This window comes from Mus musculus, chromosome 9, assembly GCF_000001635.26.
Source record: "Mus musculus strain C57BL/6J chromosome 9, GRCm38.p6 C57BL/6J".
Taxonomy (NCBI): Eukaryota; Metazoa; Chordata; class Mammalia; order Rodentia; family Muridae; genus Mus; species Mus musculus.
The window spans coordinates 68403207-68425676 of record NC_000075.6 but is presented as its reverse complement, the minus strand read 5'-3'; the positions used below and the strand labels follow the sequence as shown (position 1 = coordinate 68425676).

Sequence of the window (22470 nt, the reverse complement as noted above, 5' to 3'; positions counted from 1 at the left end):
TTCATTCTAGTCCATTGTGTATGTAGCCACCTGGGCACTGTGTAAATCTTGTGTTCAAAGATGCACATACATATCCACCAATCAGCACAGAGTTTAGACATGAAGCATCCTATATTCACAGAGGTACCTGACAAGAACTGTTAAGGACTGGGCTGGGGAGGCATGGAAGTGCTTGCCTAGGATGCACGAAGACCTGAGTTATTTCCCCAGCACCCATAAAAAGCCAGATGTGGAGGTGCACACCTATAATCCCAGTGCTGAGAAGGTATAGACATGAGGATCCTAAGGTTTCTCCAGACTAGCCAAATTGGCAAACCCCAAGCCAGTGAGAGACTCTTCTCAAATAATCAAGATCAATAGTAACCATGGAACATCAGGTGAGGCCTCCATCAATATGTGCATGCACACACACACAGACACACCACACACACACACACACACAGACACACCACACACACACACACACACACACACACACACACTAACATGCATGCATAAAATCAGAGAATTAAGAAGGCTTTTTCTAAAGCCTCAAGCATCAACATCAGGCATTAGGACCTTGATATGTGTAATGTTTGTTCTGGTTGGATTTTACCAACATGGCTTCAGAATCACCTGAGAACAGTCACAATTAGAAGATTGGCCTGTGAGTGTGTCCATGAGAAATTTCCTTGGTTGCTAACTAATGCGGGAGGGACCATTCCCCCTGGAAGCAGCACTATCCCTAGATAGGTGGGCTCTACAAGAAAGCCAGCCGAGAATGGACCTGGGAACAAGCCAGCCAGCAGGAAGGGTTCCTCTTTCAACTTCCTGCTCATGTTCTTGCCCTGACTTCCCCCAGGGATGGACTATAACCTGTAAGAGGGAACAGATCCTTTCCTCACGTTTCTTCAGACCATTTTGTCACAGCAACAGAGTGAAAGAGTATCCTCAGCTATGGGTCCGGGATAATAAATTCAGTGGAAGATGTCCATGGGCTGACCTGTCATCGGGAGGTGACCATCCATTTAGCAACCTTAGTTTACATGAAACAGAAGTCCATGAGTGGTAGCTCATACAAATGTGGGTGGTGTGGTTTAGATATGAAAGGGACAAGTGAAAATAGCCAAGGGCTCAGTAAAAGTTTCCCGGAGCCACAAACCTGAGGGAGTCTACTTTCAGGGGGAGACTAAGAAGGGAAAGGGGACACGGTCAGACACATCTTAGATGATGGCCTTATCCTCTGTGAAGTGTAGATGACTTAGTTCTCCCATCACAGGCTGTTGGGAGGAGACAGGACTCAGTATGTGGTCAGCACTGAGTGCAAATTGGAGTGACTTAGCCCCTGAATTATGGGCTCCTGGGATAATATGGCATTTGGTCCGTGATGAGTGGTAAGTACTAAATGCGTTCTCAGCTACACTCTCTGAGTTTTATGCTCAAAATCACTGCCAGGCAGTGACAGTAGTTCTCTTCACTTTTCATTGAGGGACATAGTTAAATGTCATGCTTGACACAAAGCTAGACTATATCCAGGCAGGGACTTGATGCCAGATGTCTGCAGCTCCAATTCATTTGTCACTATCACCACATAATTAGCCATCTATCATAACCACTATTCCATATAATCCTTGACATGACATGCAAATCATTTCCTTACCCAACCATGAGCACTTGTTATAGGTGCAACACTCTGCTAGATACCATGGGAGAGGAGAAAAACAAGAAATGTAGTCCTTGGAATTAACAGTCAAGAAGACTTGTGCCTGGAGAGATAGCTCAGTGGTTAAGTGGCTGCTCTTTCCTGTGTACCAGGGTTTAATTCCCAGCATCCACATGGTGGCTACAACCATCTGTAGCTCCAGTTCAAGGGGAGCCAATACCCTCTTCTAGCCTCTGTAGGCACCAGGCACACACAGGGCACACAGACTTAAAAGCAAGGCAAAACATCCATACACATAAGGTTAAAAGAATTAAAAAAAAAATAGAGAGTCATGAGGGCTCAAAGATCTCTCTGTGTCCCTAGCGGTAAACCTCAACTTCTGCTCCATCCATTTTCCCCTATTGCTACTTCAATCCAGCAGCCTGTCTAACAACCCACCATCTAGTAGATTGAAGTTGTAAACTAAGCTGTTCATCTTCCTCCTAAGAGGCAACTGCAAAGGCACCAGACTGTAGAACACCATGTCTCCTGCCTTAGAATTCTCAGGGTCCTCTTCAGCTGGACCATTTGGAGTCTTGGTTACCCAGATTATCTAACATCTGCTCTGTGGACCCAAGTCTGACATGGAAAAGAGCTCTCAGATGCATCTTTAAATGGCCTGTCCACCTTGGTGCTGATGTCTGGTCCTCTTTTCCCAGAGACTTCTACTGGAAGTTGGTCTTTCCTTTCTATCCATAAACCTCCTGGTGTTCAGTGGTATGAGGGTCTCCCCACCTCACTCTTGCTTCCTCTAGCTATCTCACTACTAAACACAAAATTGTGGTTTCCATTTCTGGCCTAAACATAGAAATTAATTGCCTCCTAATTATTCTACAAATCAATTAGTTGGCTAGGCATGGTGGTGCACACCTTGAATTCCAGCATTTGGGAAGCAGAGGCAGGTGGATCTCTGTAAATCAAAGTCCAGTTGGCCCAGTTATTTCCAAGCTATCAAGGGCTACATAATGAGATCATTCTCAAGACAGGAGTAATTAATTAATTCAACTGATAAAAACTATATATAATATATATTATAAAGTTTTGAAACATGTATATATAGTGGAATAGCTGAAGCAAGCTAACATATATTAATCTTATTTTTAATATTTTTGTAGTTCACATAATTAAAATCTACTATCAGCAGTTTTCCAGAACATAACACATCACCATTAACTATAATCATCTTGTTGCAGAATGGTTCTCTTCAACTTACTAAATGTTGTATCCTTTGGTCAACATCATCTATTTCTTCCCCATTCACTCCAGATACTATCTCCATAGTTGTCTTCAATATTTCTTTACTCTGAGTTCATCCTTTAGATTCCACATATAGATGAGACCATGTGTAAAAAGCATACTGTATGGGGCTAGATAGATGGCTCAGTGGTTTAGGGAATACTACCCTTCCTAAGGACCTCAGATTTGTTCCCAGTACTCACTGACTGTTAACTCCATCTCCAGGGGATGTTGACACTCTTTTCTAGTCTTTGTGGTACATGTACACACACATATATACACACATATGTACACGCACACACATAAATAAAAATAAAACCTTTGAAAGTACTCTAAGTCCCTGTCATCAGATGGAAACTCTGGCTATAGCTCAATTGCAGTGACCTCCTGCCTGAGCTCCAGGCTTATCAGTTTTCTACCATTCTGTAATCACCATTAGATTCCGGTGACCTCAATTCCTGTTATCTGATCCACCCCCCTCACAAACTACTTCCTGTGGTCGGATCCTAGACTGATCACTGCCAATAGCCTCTCAGCTTCATACCCCTTTCTCTGCTCTCAAAGCTCAGCTTGTCCTACACACCCACGCCAGACGCTGTGTAGGGCCCTGATTCTCTGGCCTTCTGATCTGTTTTCATCATTTATTATTTCTTGTATAACCTCACCATCTTGATGCCATGAGCTGTCATTCTTGCAAAAATCCTCCCCTCCTTCTTGCCCATCTCTCTTGTCATCTGCTTACTTAGAAAAATCCTTATCTAGTTTTCTGGCTTTTGGCTTCCGGGAGGCTACAGTGCAACTTTCTTTTGTAGTCCAGAATCAGGACCTGTCTGGCAACAGCTACCTCCACCACCCCATCCAAGTTCAACACCAGTGAGGTCAAAGTTGTATATCTGAGGTGAACCAGAGGCAAGGTTGGCACCACATCTACCTTAGGCCCCAAGAGCAGTCCCCTAGATCTGTCTCAAAAAAAAAAATGTCATTAGTGATGACATTGCCAAGGCAACCTGGGACCAGAAAAGTCTGAGGATGACAGTGAAACTGACCAGCCAGAAGAGACAGGCTCAGATTGAGGTAGTGTTCTCTGCTTCTACCAGACCATCAAAGCCCTCAAGGAGCAGCCAAGAGACAGAAAGTAACAGCAGATCATTAAACACAATGGAAATGTCACTTTTGACAAGATTGTTGACATTGCCCAGCAGATTTGACACCGATCTTTATCCAGAGAACTTTCTAGAACTGTTAAGGAGATCCTGAATACTACTCGGTCTCTGGGCTGCAATGGGGGTGTCCATCACCCTCATGAAATCATAGATGATGTCAACAGTGGTGTGGTAGACTGCCTAGCTACTTAAGAAGCAATAAGAGAAAATGTTTTAATAACAGACCATCTGAGAAGAAAGAAAGGAAGAAAGAAAGAAGGGGAGGAGGAGGGAGGGAGAGAGGGAAGGAGGGAGGGAGGGAGGAAGGAAGGAAGAAAAAAGAAAGAAAAAAGAAGGAAAACCTTATCTGTTTAACAGCACCTGCCCATCTCAACATCTGCACTTGAGAAGATGAGCAGGGATAGGGCAAAGACCAGCTGACTTACTGCACTTGAAATGTTTGTTTGCAATCTTACACATTTCCTCAATATCTTAGTTACAGTTTTAATGCTGTGAACAGGCACCACAACTCTCATGTGGACAACATTTAATTGTAGCTAGCTTACAGGTTCAGAAGTTTAGTCCATTATCATCAAGGTAGGAACAGAGCAGCATCCAGGCAGGCATGGTGCAGGAGGAGCTTAGAGCTCTACATCTCTTTCTGAAGGCGGCTAGCAGAATACTGACTTCCAGGCAGTTAGGACAAAGGTATTAAAGCCCACGCCCACAGAGGCACACCTAGTCCAAAAAGGCCACACCTCCTAATAGTGCTATCCCTTGGCCCAAGCATATGCAAACCATCACATTTAATCACTGACCTTATACCCATTTGCCCCAGCCCTTCTTTAGGATGCCAATCAAAGTTACCCTCCCCCACATACCCACACTGCAAGTACCCAGTCCAGACACATGTCTACTCATTACCTCAAAGATACTGCTTTAGTGCCTGCCTCCTACATATTTAACTTGGTGTATATTTGGAATTTGATAAGAAAATGAAAGTTATTTCACATTTATAACCTTAAAACAAAAGTCCCTTTCAGCACAAAGTCTCTCTCTTTGCAACATCTATTTGTGGGAAAATTCTGTAAGCATGATTTATCATCTCCTCTTCATCAACCCTTGCACTTTGTGAGGTAGTATTCTCCAGACCATCTTCTAAATCTTGCATGTTCTCTCAAAAATATTCCTTAGGTCCACATTCTGCTTCTGTTGATACAGGCTCTAGATGTGTACACTAGACCTACTCTCACAAAGCAATAAGAATGGTGACTTAAAAACTTGTTTTAAAAACTCCTCTGGAGAGCACTGCAAATAAGGGCGAGGTTAAAACAGGGTGTGAATCCATACAGACAATCATAGCACAGAGGGCTCTACAACCTGGGGCTTTTTAAAACCTAGAGAGCCCAAGTTTAAGTTTTAATAACCCATTCTCTATGTGGAGGGATTAATGATAGTACTATATAAATCCAAGACCATCAGGAGTTACATCTTTAATGAGGAGGGGTATGCAAAAGTAAACCCACAAACATTGACAAGAAGAGTTGCAGATCAGTGCAGGAGCCATCCATGATGTCTATTTACAGTCCCACTGAACACTGTAAAGATGGCTAAAACCTGTTAAGCTGTGGATTTTATTTAAAAGGTACTTAGGCTCTTGGCCACTAAGAGCAGACTCCCTGTGGCTGATAGGAGTTTTGTACTTAGCTTCAAAGGCATCTCACAATATTTTTTTCTGAAAGTAGTGATCAAACCCCAGATTAACAGAATCACACACACACAAAAGAATCACTGCTGTAGACAGAAACAACAGACGGCAAAAACAGGCCCGCAGAGACCGAATGTGGGAACTGTCACATGTGACCATGTGGAAATTTGTATGTGTTTATATAAAGTAAAAGCTAGATAGAACTATAACTTAGAAACCCAGAAACACCTAAATAGGGGTAACTTTTAGCAAATGCCAAAAAAAAAAAAAAAAAAAAAGTAAGAGTCAAGAAAAGTAAAGAAATTTTAACCAATCAAAGTTTGGTCAATAATCAAAACAATGTTACAAAAAGTTGACCTTATTGACAAATACTGCATATGGCATACAACAACTGCATGATATGTACCTTTAAATACAGTTAGAACATTAGCTATTTGCTCTATATTAAGATAACAAACACGAATAGTTGCAATAAATTTTACATTAAAATCATTCAGAGTTAGTCAAAGAAAAGAAATAATAAGATATGGGTGAAATGAAATAAAAAAAATTAAATCAAACTAAAATAAAATACAGATCATCACAGAAAAACCAAGTCTGATTATTTAAGAAGTTGCCAAAGTCTTAATTTTTAATATTTTTTATTACGTATTTTCCTCAATTACATTTCCAATAAGAAGCTGCCAAAGTCTTAAGCACTTTAAAACTTATAAGACTGTTACAAAGTATAAAAGGAATGATTTATCAAAACCTGCTTTTAAAATGTTTAATTCTGTAATTGCATGTATTTAAGGTGCCTAGGTTTGGGTACATGCACTCACGGTACCACGCATGCGCACAAGCATGGAGTTCCATAGAGGACATGAGATGCCTTGGAGCTGGAGTTACAGGTGGTTGTGAGCCACCTGATGCTGGTGCTGGGAGCTGAACTTGGATTCTTTTGAAGAGCATGGAGTGCTTTTAGCTGCTGAGCAGTTTCTTCAGGTTCCCAGTATGTTTGCAATCTTACACATTTCTTTAATATCTTAGTTACAGTTTTAATGCTGTGAACAGGCACCATGACCAAAGACAACTCTCATGTGGACAACATTTAAGTGTAGCCAGCTTACAGGTTCAGAAGTTTAGTCCATTATCATCAAGGTAGGAACATAGCAGCATCCAGGCAGGCATGGTGCAGGAGTTGCTTATAAATTTATATTTATAAATTATTTATAGAAAGAGAAAATTAGTACTGTCTTAGTCAGTGCTCTGTTGCTGTGAGGAGATACCCCGACCACATCCACTCTTCTAAAACAAACCATGCGTAACCCTTAAACATGGCTTGCTTACAATTTCAGAGGTTAAGTTCATTATCAGCATGGCTAGAAGCATGGCAGCACGCAGGCATACATAGTGATGGAGAAGGGGCTGAGAGTTCTTCATCTGGATCTGTAAGCAGCAGGAAGAGACACTGGGCCTGGGTGGGGCATTTAAAACCCCAAAGCCCACACCCAGTGACACACTTTCTCCAATAAGGTTGCATCTATTTCAACAAGGCCACTTCTCCTAATATCTGTCAAATAGCTCAACTCACCTGAGACCAAGCCTTCAAATATAGGAGCCTATGGGGGATATTTCTATTTAAACCATAACAAGTAGTAAAACTTTTACAAAACCACGCACGTAAAAAACTTTGAATATCATAGCAATAATCAATTTAAAATTAAAGGTTAGGAGTATCACATTTTCTGAGTTATGTGATACTTTCATAAAATTTAAAAATTGAAACAGATAAGCAGAATAGAATAGAGAGCCTAACACCTGCTCTGAACCTACGTGGTAAACTACTGTTTATAAAGGGCCCCAGGGAGAGTCCATGGAGGAAAACACGGCCAATATGTGGAGCTGGGAAACTGGATGCTCTCACATAAAGAATGCAACCATGTTCCATGTGTGTGTGTGAGGTGCGGGAGGTACACAACATAGATTAAAGTGCAAAGCCCAAGCCCATCAAACTTCTGTGAAAGAACATGGCAGAAGTTCTGGAACACTGGCCTTGAAAACTTTTGGGGATGGAAGATTATCACCAAAATCTCAACCAACAAAAGGGCAAAGAAGTGAATGGGACCATAGCTGCTGACCAAGACACTTCTGTGCAGCAAAAGCAAAAACAACAACAACAACAACACAATGAAAAGACAATGCACAGACTTATGCAAAGTACTTATAAACTACATATGTCATAAGAGGTAAATTGCCCACATATTATAATGAAATCTTACAATTAAACAGCAAAATATAATAAAAAATCAAAAAATACTTTATCAAAAAGCAGTTTCCCAAATAGAAACTAGGTGAGCGTTTAACTGATCATCAGGCACATAGAGACCATCCCAAGATGACTTAACACCTCCTAGAATGTCTGCTATAACAAATAAAAGCACATAAACACATTAATGGATAATTAAAGAAGAGAGCAAAAATAAAGATGTGTGCAGCCATTCTGGGAAATAGTACCAGTGTTTCTAAAGAAAATAGAGCTACACCAACCAACATGAAACAGATAGCCTCTTCTTTGCTAATAACCCAGCATTCAACTCCTCAGCACCATCATTTGCAGTAGCCAAGATGTAGACAGAGCCTCAACATTTAAACAGAGATGAGTGGGTGAAGAAAATGTGGTACAGGTTTATAATGCATGATTATCCAACCTTAAACATGAAAGATATCTTGCTAGCTGCCACAATCCAGAAGCCAATTTGCTGCGTGAAGGAACCCAGGCCCAGAAAGAAAAGTATTGCATGAACTTATTCATAGATGAAGTCTAAAACAGAAACAAACACAGAGCACATATTTAGAGAGGAGTTAGGGATGTTGCTCAGCCATAGATTGCTTGTCATACAGAGGACATTTACACTGCCATCTTTAAGGCTCAGAGGATATTTCAGAAGATGGGGGTGGGGAAAATTTAAGGGTCAGAACATAAGGAGAAGCACTATGAAATATTCTCCTGGACATGGCACAGCCAGTGCACTCAAAATCTAACTATGGCAGCAGTTGTTGCCTCCTATGGACCTATTACAAGACTGGCCTTGTCAACTGTCAATAATGGATTGGCCCTATTCCTTCCCAATTAAGTACTGGCTCTCAGTGAATTCTTGGGTAGGGGGCAGATACTGTCCTTAGTTGTATATCCACTTATGAAGTCATCATACTCCAACAGAGAGTTCTAAATCACTGGTTACCCAGATGACCCTAGTTAAACTCAGTTGGTCACAAAACAAAACAAAACAAAACGGACAAGAATGTGGGAGCAGGGTTTGTAAAGATGACAGAAAATGAAATGAATAGGAGGGAGATTAGAGGCTTGGGTGACAGTAATCAGAATACTTTGTGTAGATGTATGAAATTGTCAAAGAACAAATTTAATAAAGGGTCTTAAAAAACAAAAAACAACTGCCTTAACCTTGCTACCAAGTTCGACAAGGGCAACTCCAAAGAAATAAATCCCATGACATCTCATTCATAAACATTGATGCATTGAGCAAAATTTCCAAGGAAAATCAGCCAACCAAATCAAGAAATCCATCGAAACCAGAACACATCGTGACTGAATAAAACTCCTTTCATCAAGGCAAACCTGATTTGCATTAAAGAAAGCATCAACTTTATGTAATCACAGATTAAGGGACATAAACATATGCTCATCCCCATAGCGGAAGAAGAGAGAGCATTCCATGTGACTCAATATTTATTCACAAATAAAGACACTATCTGTACATTAGGAACTCTGGTGAATTATTAATATCATAATACAACTTAGTAAAACGGTAAGTGTAATGGAGGTTGACTGACTTACACTTGTTCACCTAGGCTTTATTTACACTTCTGGGTCAGATTTAAGGCTGTCCATATTGGGATTTTTATGCTTTTCTGGGCATATTTTCTTGAGGCAGCAGAAGCAACAGAAACGATAGTAGAAACTTGGGATATTGCCAGAAGCCAATGCTAGGACCTGCCATGCAATTGTTCCATGAGCAGAATATATCAGAGTGTAGTCTCCAACTAAATTTGATGTCCTTGAGGTGGGGGAAGTTTAGCGTGCTAAGAGGGAAGAATTGCAATGTTATAGGGTAAAAGGCATAGCTACAGAATGAGTGAGACATTAGGGGTAGTGTGGAAGTTATCCATGAGGAACTGAAGGGGAATAGCCATAACTGATTGGAGGAGAATGAAAAAACCTGCAAAGAGCTACAGTAAATAACAAGAAAAATCTGACCTGATACTAGAATGGCTAATACTTGTGATTCGGGAGAAAACAAGGATTTTTCCACTGCCACTCTTGAGTTTAAACTCATTTAAATATCTAAAAACAGGCCATTCCCAAATTGTGGTTTTTAATTCATTAAATTTCTTAGTTAGAATACAAAGTGTTGTGACTTTTCTTTGTTCATTACCTCTCCATACTTCTCTCCTGCCTCCTCTACCTCTCTCTTCTCTTCTCTTCTCTTCTTTCTTTTCCTCTTCTCTCCTCCTTTCTCTACCTCTCTTCACTCCTCCTCTGCCTCCTCTACCTCTCTCTTCTCCTCTTCTCTCCTCTCCTCTCTTCCCTCCTCTACCTCTCTCCTTTCTTCTCTTGCTTCCTCTACTTTTATCCTCCTCTCCCCTCTCTCCTCTACCTCTTTACTCCCCTCCTCTATCTCTCTTTTCCTTTTCTTGTTAGTCTATTTTCTCGCTACACATAATCTTGCTTTCCAATTTCATGCCACATCTATCCCATAACTTCATTATTAGCACTTTTGTTTAATTTTTGTTGGGCATCAGACATCTTAATTAATCCTGCAAGAAAACAGAAACAAAAGCATAGTAATGAGTAAAGAAAAAATAAAGATTTTAGGATTCTATATTTGAAAGCCTCAAAGAATAAACAGAGACAAAGTTTGGAGCTGAGATGAAAGGATGGACCATGTAGAGACTGCCATATCCAGGGATCCACCCCATAATCAGCTTCCAAATGCTGACACCATTGCATACACTAGCAAGATTTTACTGAAAGGACCCAGATGTAGCTGTCTCTTGTGAGACTATGCCGGGGCCTAGCAAACACAGAAGTGGATGCTCACAGTCAGCTAATGGATGGATCACAGGGCTCCCAATGGAGGAGCTAGAGAAAGTACCCAAGGAGCTAAAGGGATCTTCAACCCTATAGGTGGAACAACATTATGAACTAACCAGTACCCCTGAGCTCTTGACTCTAGCTGCATATGTATCAAAAGATGGCCTAGTCGGCCATCACTGGAAAGAGAGGCCCATTGGACACGCAGACTTTGTGTGCCCCGGTACAGGGGAACGCCAGGGCCAAAGGGGGGGAGTGGGTGGGTAGGGGAGTGGGGGTGGGTGGGTAAGGGGGACTTTTGGTATAGCATTGGAAATGTAAATGAGCTAAATACCTAATAAAAAATGGAAAAAAAAAGAATAAACAGAAGTGCTATTTGAATAAATACGAAATTATGTTAAGTTTACTAACAAGAATCAATATACCAAAGTCATATATTAAGAGTCTGTGAACTAGGAACAAATGCATTCTTAAGGGATACATTGAATGTATATATTAAGAAACAGTAAATACCTTTCAGAGGAAAGTCTAAAACTTTATTGAATAATTTAAAGGACCTAAATAGAAGAATATATGATCTTTGTAGGACTTTGTATGTCATATCATACCCCTGCCACCAATTTGTCTATACATTCCATGGACCCCAAACAAAATCAAACAGGACTTGGGGTTAAACTCAAAACTTAAGGATATATCCCAGTTGGTAAACACTTGTCTTGCAAGCGTGAGTTTGTTCACCAAATCCATGTGTGGTGGGGCACACTTGTAATTTTAATGCTGGGGAGGTGGAACTAGAAGGATTCTTGGGACTCACTAGACTAATCAACTTGATAAGCTGCATACAGGCCACTGAGAGAACATGTTTGTTTGTTTGTTTGCTTGTTTGTTTAAGATAGGTGGCATCTGAGGAAACACAGAGGCTATCCTCCTGTCTACATACCCAGCAGGTTAGTATCAACATGTATGTAGCTGGGAGCTGGCCTGGTTACCTGGAAGAAGAGGGCCCTGAGGAGTCAGATTAGCTCATCTTCCCAACTAATGTTCGCTTAGAGGTCAGTTAATAGCTCTATAATCATCTCTATAACAGCTCTAAATAGGTCCACAATCCATATGGAATTGAGGCAGTAGGTTAAGGAAAAATGGGGCTGGGGTAGAGAAAGGAGTTGAGAATAAATTTCCAGAGACTGTCCATAACAAACTGTACAGACTCATGAGTCACTTCAGTTGGAGTCTGAATGATGATTTAAGATAAGAAAGAACCAATTCACTTGGTCTAAGGTTATAGGTGGAACTGGGATCTCAGCAATAGGTCAGAGTATCTGAATTCTCAGAGGCAGTTTTTATAATTATTCTTGAATCGGCATCGGGTAATGAACACTATGGGAGTAACATTTGATATTTTTCCATTTGAACTTGACTATTAACCAGGGCTTGGACTTTTGTAAGGAATGACTCAGGTGCTAAGTCACTGGTTCTCAACTTTGGCTGACATTGAAAACACATAGTAAGATTAAAAGATGCCTGTCCCACAGATGCCACTCAACACTGTTTTCCCTTCTCTCTCCCAGCCCTCTCATCCCCAAGCCCCACTCTCCCCATACCTGGTTCCCATCTCCATTCCCACCACATTCCCTCTCCCCACCCCACCCCTCCTCCACCCAGTTCCCTCTCTACTTCTGCTTCCAATGACGTTGTTTCCCCTTCTGAGTAAGACTCTAGCATCTTCCCTTAGGTCCTCCTTGTTACTTAGCGTCTTTGGGTCTATGAATTGCAGCATGGCTATTCTGTACTTTATGACTAATACATTTTAAGGGCATCTCTGGGACAAGCTAGAGACCTGGGACAGGGGAGCCTCCTGGATTGGGATGGGGGGATGACCCTAGCTGAGACTCCTAGAAGGGAGGATATGGATCTTGATGTGGCCACCTCCTGTAGCCAGGCAGGCTTTCCAGTAGAGAGAGGGGGACATCAACTCACGCACAAAGCCTTTGGCCCAAAATTTGCCCTGCCTATAAGATGTACAGAGATAAAAATGGAACAGAGATTGAGGGTATGGTCAACCAATAGCTGGCCCACCTTGAGACATATCCAATGGGAGAGAGCCAACTCTTGATCCTATTAATGATAATATGCTATGCTTGCAAACAGGAGCCTAGCACAACTGTCATCTGAGAGACTTCATCTAGCAGCTGATGGAGACAAATGCAGAAACCCACAGCCCAGCATTAGGCAGGGCTCAGGGAGTATTGAGGAAGAGTCAGGGGAAGGATTGAGGATTGAGGGGTCAAGGACATCACATGAAGTCCTACAGAGCCAATTAACTTAGGACCATGAGGGTTCACAGACACTGACCCATTAACCAAGGAGCATGCTACCCTCATACCTGTGTAGTAGATGTGCTGCTCAATCTTCATGTGGGTCCCCCAACAATTGGAGCAGGGGATATCTCTGACTTGGATTCTGTTCTATGCCTTTGGATCCCTGTCCCCTGAGTTGGTTGCCTTGTCTGGCCTCAGTGGGAGAGGATGCACTTGGCTCTGAAGAGACTTGATACACCAGGGTAGGCTGGTACCCAGGAAGGAGGAGGGCACCCCTTCTCCTTAGAGAAGGAGAACTGGATGTGGGAGAAAGAGGATGAGAGGATGGGACTAGGAGGAGAGGAGGGAGGGATGCTTCTATTAGAATTTAAAGTGAGTAATTAAATTAATTAATAAAATATTAAAATATACTAATATTCTATGTTCGCTGTGCCTACCAGCCTAGACGCCCACCAGTGAGTGACTGGATTGTGAAAACCTGGTGTGGACACACAGTACAACTTTATTCAGCTGTAAAGAGAGGCAAAATTATAAAATCTGTAGAAAAGTGGGTGGATGTGGAACTTACTGTATTAATCAAGATCACCAGACTCAGAAAGACAAATACCACATATTCTCTCTCAATGTGTGGATACCAGTATATATGCATATATACTATATATACTTATATACATAGATGTATGTGTGGGTATAGATAAGGAAACTCAAGAGAGAGAAAGGAATTCTAAGGAAGGCAGCAGTGATGTGTGTGTGTGTGTGTGTGTGTGTGTGTGTGTGTGTGTGTGTGTGTGTGTGTAGTGGAGCAAATAGAACAATTAGGCATAAGAATAGGAGGTTCCTGGGGGTGGAAGAATAAACTATGGGATGGAGCAATGGGAGAGAAGAAAGGAGGGGGGGTCAACGAAAGCATGTTTTACTTGGAAATGGCATTGTGAAACTACTCCTTGTGATAATTGAAAATAAAATAAAAGATCTCCATTCCCAAGCCACATTAGGTAAATAGATCAGAAGCCTTGGGATTGAGACTGGGAGCACTGGAAGAGTGTAAGATTTTCCACGTGACTATAGAATGGCAGGTGGAGAAGTGCCATTCCTGAATCCTGCCTGCAGCATCAGGAGATTGTGACATGCCCATTGCCTGAGTCCTCTCTAGGTTATCAAGCCTGAATGTGTGAGGGAGGAGCCTGCACAGTCTTCAGTGCTCCAGGCTACCCAGAGAACTGTCAGACCTGGGAACCTCTGGCTTCAGGCACTTCTACCTGACACCAGCCAACATCATGCATGCCTGCTGGAGTTTTCCTATAACAGGGATTCAATTCCAAGATAGCTAAATGGCTCTTTGATTGGTGGGTGACAAATATTATCCAACACAATACTGAAAAAGGAAATCAAGTATTATTGAATATCTATAGAAGACAAAAATAATACTGTCTTTAGATGATAAAAACTCCACTAACAGATACATATTCCACTTTGTGGTTAATGGTGGGTGGTCCCAGTACCACCAAACCCTTCAGAAGCCTTTTTCTGCAGTAAGGAAGGTTGATGAAGATTTAAGGCATGTCTCTATCTTTTCTGCAGACCCCCAAATACAGCCCAGTCATATGAGCCATATAACACCTCTCCTGTTCTCACAGCTTGGGAAAGAGGAGAGGGCAAGGTGGTGATAGCAGGAGGCAACATCACACCAAATATTATAATAGTCCTGCCAGCCCCGCCGTACCTGAGAAGTGTAGTTCACACTCACAAGAGCGTGTAGCGAGTTCTGCACCTCTGGCACCTCCTTGGCAGGCATGTAACTCCTAAATGACTTAGCAAAATTTGGATCTCAGGAGGCCAGGGCACTTTTCTGTAGCTGGAAATGAGTAAGAGTCCTCTGGGGACCCCATGAATACAGTGGCTTTGAGTGGTCTTTTCCTATCTGTCCTTTCACCGGGCAATTGCCAGTCACTGCACAAGGAAAGAAAACTCAAGCCTTCACTGCATATGTACTGAGTACCTTAGTGAACAAAACCTTTGTCTGAAATGCATCCTATTTTCGAAGACAATGTTATAGATCATCTCTCATGCCACATAGTTAGACCCATTATGATTCCAGAACGATAAAGAAATGGTTCAAGTTCACATGCCACTGAGGCCAGAGCTGAGAAATACACTTGGAATCTTTCCTCCAACCCATGCTTTCCCCTCTAGGGTAACTGGAGCCTTTGATATTGTCATGGTGCCTTGTGACCTGAAAAATATACTCTATTACTAATGGAGAAAGAGTAAGGAAAATAAAAACACCATGTCAAGCACTCAGTAGGCACATACTATGACAACCCACTTCTACCTCCTTTATCTGTAGACTGCTTCCTAACCCTGAAGCAAGTCAAAAACTTTAACAACAGGGCCTGATGATATCATGACTGGCCAACACATTGAGGCCTCCACCACAGTTCCTTTGATCAGAATGACAGAACATAAGACTGGGTAGTATATTACCCTGAGCTTCAAGGTCCAGTGTGTGCATTGGAAAGGGCCCAAGCCGAGCCTCTAATCAGTAAGGGAAGTCAGAGAGCCTTGACCAGTCGGCTCTGGTCAAGTTCCTATGGTGTTGTTCATATTTCCTATCTATGGCTATTATAGACTTATGTAGAGGTTAGGCTAGTTTGATGTTAGTGTCACCAGAGACTCAGAAATATTTGCAATCTTCCCAGGAATAACCGAATCAGTTACTTTTCATGTTGCTGTGACATGCTATTTGAAAAATAGCAAAATAAGGAAAAAAGTGTCGATTCTGGCTTACAGTTCAATGAGATGCAATCTATCATGCTGGGGATGTCATGGCAGCAAGAATGGGGGGCCATCTAGTCATCTACACTGTAGTCCAGAGTCAGAGAAGGACTGGGTTATAAAGCCTCAAACCCCCCTTCCCACTTCCCCAGTGACCTACTTATTCCAGTAAGATCTCACCTCTGATAGGCTCCACAGCCTTCCCAAAGAGCACCACCAGTTGGAGACCAAGTGTTCAAACACATGACCCCAAGAAAACCATTTTATATTCCAACCACAGCATCCCTTTTTCCCATCCTCCATTCTATTCTCTTTCCCCTACCCTGAGCGTGTTGTTCAAATAAGTGTAACGGTAAGCGGCAATGGTATAGCCATGTAAGAATCTAACTCTTGGACCAAAATGTTGATTTTAAAAGCCTTACTGTCACCTGTGGCTTTAGCTCAGGGCTAAAACAGACAACCACTCCATTTCTGTCCTTATGCCTATCTCCTTGGATCTAAACTACAGGGCCAGTGAACATTCTATGAGCCAATAAACAAGGAGAAAGAAGGCAAGTGTAGAACTACTCACCCAGCCAGGTATATGGAGACAAAGGAGAGACAACTTAGATAGGGCTGGTTACATCCAGTCCTCAGCAATTCAACTACTGGGAGGAGGGGCCTGCAAGACCAAAGAAGAACTCTGCCTTCACCATTTAAAGGACGACAGCCCAGAAAATGTGGTCCAAGATACGTTCTTCACCATGACATGACCTGGAGGCAAAGCAGGATCTCAGTGGAGGCAAAGGAAGGGACTAAGCCCACTGGTTGGAAGTGGGCATCTCCTTACCGTATAAAACACTTGGGTTCATCTTTTCTTTCCTTTCTTTCATTTGCTAGTGTATTAGTCAGGGTTCTCTAGCGTCACAGAACTTATGGGTAATTTCTATATAGTAAAGAAATTTGTTGATGACTTACAGTCTGTAGTCCAACTCCCAACAATGGTCAGCAGCAGCTGTGAGTGTAAGTCCAAGGATCTAGCAGTTGCTCAGTATAACACAGCAAGCAGGCGAAGGAGAAAAAGAGTAAATCTTCCTTCTTCCATGTCCTTATGTAGGTCTCCAGCAGAAGGTGTAGCCCAGATTAAAGGTGTGTGCCACCACGCCTTTAATCACAGAGACCTTGAACTTAGAGGTTCTTCTGGAATTCATAGCCACTATGCCTCAAGATCTCCATGCCAAGATCCAGATCAGAAATTCGTATCTCCCAGCCTCCAGATTAGGATCACTGGTGAGCCTTCCAATTCTGAATTGTAGTTCATTCCAGATATAGTCAAGTTGACAGCCAGGAATAGCCACTACAGCTAGGAACTACTGTGTTTAGAGATTAAGAAAGACAAATTCTGATGAAAACAATGACACCAAATCACCCTTCAGGATTTTTTTCATGTTATTTTCCTTGATTATTTGGGAATTTCACATCCCGAACCCCGAGCACACCCACTTCCCACTCCTCTCAGGTTTTTAATAATTCTTAATCTTTACTGTCAAGTTGACTGGATTTAGAGTCACTATAGAAAGTAACCATGGGTGTGTCTATGAGGGGGGTCTTTAGAAACATTTAAGTGAAGAGGAAGGACCACCCTGAATGAGGGAGGATCATCTTAGAATGAGCAATAAACAGGAATCCAGCGGCATCTTTTATCTCCTCTAGCTTCCTGCTTCCAGGGGCAAAATGACAAGCTGCCTCACGGTTCTGCTTCCATGCCATCCCTACCACGATAGACTGTACCCTGAAGCTATAAGCCAGAATCAACCCTTTCTTTCCTAAGTTGCTTCTTGGAAGCTATTGCTCACAGGGGTGAGAAAAGTGACTAATGAGTCTGTGAACAGGATCATGTCCCTATAACCAATACACTGAGAGGTGACTGGCCTCAGAGCCATTTTTCTTTTCCTTTGTCATTTGTAGCAAGAATTTACCCTTGGGTTTCTGGGTATCCACATGGAGAAGGCCGCTCTCATTCCTTTAGCTATGTTGAGCTCAAGGGTTGCTGTTGACAAGGGCTAAGAAAAGGCTTTCCTTTACTGTCTCAGGAGAGAGCCCTCTGAGGACATTTCAGCACTCAAGATCAGTCCCTTGTCAATCTGGCATTCTCTGGGTTGATCCCCTAAAAGGCTGTTAGGTCGGGGGCCCCCTTGCCCATCCCATTCAGAGCATCCCATTCAGAGCATAGCTTCCTCACACTCATTTTTCTCCAGCTCCCTGTTCTTTCTAGCCCCAGGTTCTATGAAACTACATTCTTTTCATGCTGTCCTCAGCCAGCATCCTTTAGTGGCTGCCTTTGCCTATGGTTGAAATTAGTATCTAACATAAAATGTGGGCCTTTAAAAAAATAACCAATTCCTTTATAACTTCATATTTTCCTTTAACATTGTTAAGAGAATGTTTTGGGGGTTCCTGGCACATGCATGCATGCTCTGTTCTTTCTTCCCTGTATCCTGCTATGCCAACTTACTTCTATAATATAGGACAAGACAAGAGAAGGATGGGAGTGGGGAAAGGTAGGGGAAGGAATGGAGGAGAAGGAAGGGGGAACTGAGAGAAGGAGAAAACAGGAGAAGGGTAGGTAGGGAAAGGAAGAGGAGAGGAGAGGGGAGGGGAGGGGAGAGAGGAGAGGGGAGGGGAGAGAGGAGAGGGGAGGGGAGGGAAGATGTGGAGGAAAGATGGTGAAGGTGATTGAATTATTGGGAGCTAGGAATTGTGAAGTGCCAGTGGACAAGGCCGACTGAGAAATCTTGTAGCATGCTGGATGACAGCAGGATGAAGAGTACCCATGGGCGGTCCATAAAAGAAAAACCCATATCCCACCCAGATAGGCTGCCCTCTCCTGTTTCCAACCAAGGGTACCTGATGAGATTAACCACCTTCTCTTCCTTGACGCTTGTCCCAAGGATTCCCCGTGCCCAACTTCCAAATGCATGACACCAAGCAAGCTAAGACAGCCAGCTCTCTACTCTGACCCAATCCTTCGTGCTCATTAAAGCTTGGCTGCCTCAAGAAATAATGGAATATACACCAGTACAGTGAAGAGAAATAACAGAGTAAGCTTGTGACCTTCAACCATAAAGACAAGACAAGAGATAGCTATTAAGGCAGAGGAGTATTCCTAGGCTAGGGAGATGGCTCAGTTTAAAAGCATGGCTCAGTCTTACAAGTATGAGGAACTGAGTTCATTCCCAGCATCCGCATTAAAACAAAACAAAACAAAATAAAACAAAACAGCAGCAGCAGCAACAGCAACAACAACATAAAACTCTGACAGGTAGCATTCATTTATAATCCCAGCATTGGGGAAGTGAAAACAGAAGGATCCCTTGGTTTTGCTGAGGTCCAGATTCAGTGAAAGACTCTCATCTCAAAAATAAATAAATAAATAAATAAATAAATAAATAAATAAATAAATAAATAAGGTGAAGATAAATTGATGCTGGCATCTAATATCAACCTCTTGTCTCTACATGTGTGCACAGCACATGCATGTTCACACAAACACAGTTTTTAAGAAATTGATATTCCTCTAATAATGAGTCCACCGTCCTCTTGGTATGTTTGAATACCATATTTGACACTGGACTTTAAATAACCTTTTGCAAAGTGTTCAATCCCAGCTAATCACTATTGTCTTTTGTTCTGCATGTTTCTGAGTCTCACATTTGTGTGTTCCTTCTGTTCTAATTTCAGACAAAGAGGGCTTAAGCAACTTTTTAAAAAAAGAAAAAAATGCTTTTGAATATATCCATGAATATTTTAGCATATATTTTGTGTACACATTTAATATTCTCTCCGGGGCACACAGAGCAAAGAAGCAGGGAGAGAAAGCTAGACCACAGTTCAGTGCCTGCTGCCCTATAGCTAATCTCAGGAGTAAAGGGCAGAGTCCCCAGAAAAGCCTGACTGGGTCCAGTGTGGCCAGAGAAGGACATGGAACCATTCCTGATCAGGTTCAGAGGGGGCAGGACACATGAGAGGACACAGGGGAGGGAAGAAACAGGGGGACAAAAGACATTGCTGCTGCTGAGCACCCACCCTTCCCAAAACAGCTAACCCCTTCTTTCCTTCCCATGGTCCTGAATATGTGTTATCTGGGGAAGTTTAGGAAAGCTTGGCTGCTACCTTCCTTCATTACAGGAGATGCTAGTACAGAAGTAGGGAGCTCTGATACTGTCTGTGGGATGCTACTGGAGAAGCCATGGGAGCGATGGGCGTATCTAGAAAGACTTTTAGATAGAGTCAGTGCTAGATCTGAGTGAGGAGAAAGAGCTAGCTTTATAGAGAGGCCCTCCACCCTGGAAACTATATGCATGAAAGTCCTTAGGCATAAAAAGATGGTTCATAGTCAACAACCAGAGGTTCTACATAGCTACCTAGCATGGAAAGTGAGGCAAGGAGAAGGACTAGCCCTGGCGGAGCAGAACTCTCTTGCTCTCTTGCAGAATAACTAGTATATGGCATTCAGGGTATAAACTTTTACTGGGAGGTGATGGAGTTAGAGCCGCTAAAAGATTGGAAACTTCTCAGCTCTGAGGTTTAGAAGGTTCACCGAGGTGGAATTGTGGGAGTTGCATGAGAATGGAGAAGTGAGTGGTTTGCTGTGGGACAGGGGAGAGATGTCAAGGGCCTTTGTGGGGGCAGAGAAGTGGAAGAGGCCAAAGAGATGAGGAGGGAGCAGTGTGATCAAGTATATTTAGGAACCCAAGGGACAAGACAGAAGGACTGGTGTGTGAGGGAGTCTCCTGCTTTTACTACAAGTGCTTACAGGTGGGGCAGCAGAATTAGGCCCAAGAGTTGGGAGATCTAGGGATAAAGCCTGCTGCCTCTATTGACCTCCACTACGACTTTGGGTAAGTTACTTAACCATTCAGTGTAGCTGATTAAGCTCCCATAAAGGGGGTAATGAAAAATGTATGTGTATATATAGAATTTATTTATAATATATTTATTATATATATTACTTATTATATATACATATATGTGTGTGTGTGTATGTGTGTGTGTGTGTACATATACATATTGGTGTCATTAGGGAACCCTTTAAAGGACTGAGAACAGCAGAATAGCACCTTTCAGAAAATATGTGTTCTAAGACTGTGTCCAATAGTCTCTGGAACCCTTGACCTGAAGGATGCCGGTGTGCATGGGGTTAAGTATTGTCGGTGTTTTAACTGGGGTGGAGGGTTGTCTATACTGAGTTCAGAGTATACTCCAATGGCCACTATGGGTCTTCAGACTCTCAGTAAAGAATTTGTGACAAGTTAAAAAAAAAAGTTGGGTAAGAATTTACTAGTGTTTGTACCAGTTTGACATTGTTACTGCATCCATGGCACATGACCCTTTCATGTTTTGTAACCGGATGGATGGGAACTGGAGAAACAGAATAGCCAGGTACCAGAGAGTTGAGAAGCATTGAGGAGGACTATAGATTTCAGGATTTGTTTCACCTTAAAGTTTTGAGACATACAGTTGACCTGGCTGACTCCATATCAATGACATGAGGATACCTATAAGAAGAGCAGTCAATCTTTTGTAATTTTGAATATTCCCTACATGATGCTATTATGTAGTCACATGAGGCAAGTGGTGAGTGGAGTTTCCTAAATTTTAATGTGCAAGAAAATCACTTGTGACCTGATTGAAATACAGATTCATTAATTATAGAGTGGGGGGGTTTGCAAGCCAGCAACCTTGCAAGCTCCCAGGTAAGGCCCAGATTATGTGCATAGACCACGCTTCTCAAGTTAGATTCACATAAACTGTGAGCGTGTATCTAATCAGACTGTAAACACTCACAGAGCAGGGGTTAAGATCTGCTCTGTAGAAACAAATACAAAGGAAGGGTAGACAGCACCGAAGAGATGAACACTCAGACACAGATGCCAACTAGGAAGTAGCCAGATAAGACCTTAGCCCAGGACAACCAATGCTCATAATCACCATGTCCCCGCTGCACCGTATCTTTGTGGAGGCTATTTCTGGTGTTGATTTGGGCTTCCATCTGCTCTGTTTCCTCTCTTACCCACCACTCCCACCCCCACCCAGTCACTGGTTTTCCAACAAAGTAACTTGTGGAAAATTATATAATTCTCTTGGCTCAATTAAAAAGAAAAGCAAATGTGCCCATGTGGCAGTTTAACCCTAGGTAAACCTCGATGCCCCACCTCTGGATTCCAGTAAACTTGGGTAGGAGTTTCTTCTAGGAGTTAGGAACAGTCGGAGAGAAACCGACAAAGGGAAACAGGCTAAAACTAATCCTAAAACATAGCACCTCACAGAGTCCACGAACTTCTTCATTAGGGAATCTTGGTCTCCTAAGGGATAACAAGTCAGTAAAACCCTGTGTTGACATCCCAGACCAGGCTAGGCTACAGAGGGAATGACTCACAAGGTCCTTTCTGAACCCCTTTAACATTCAGCTCCATGACTTTGCAGCCATAGCCAAGAAAATGTGACTATCAGAAGACCTTGGCTGGGAGTGCTGT

General features: G+C 42.4%; 1 pseudogene; it reads left to right on the top strand.

Moving 5' to 3' along the window:
* The first annotated feature begins 365 nt into the window (after window positions 1–365).
* Window positions 366–4272, top strand: Gm19987 (annotated as a pseudogene).
* Window positions 4273–22470: the final 18198 nt, after the last annotated feature.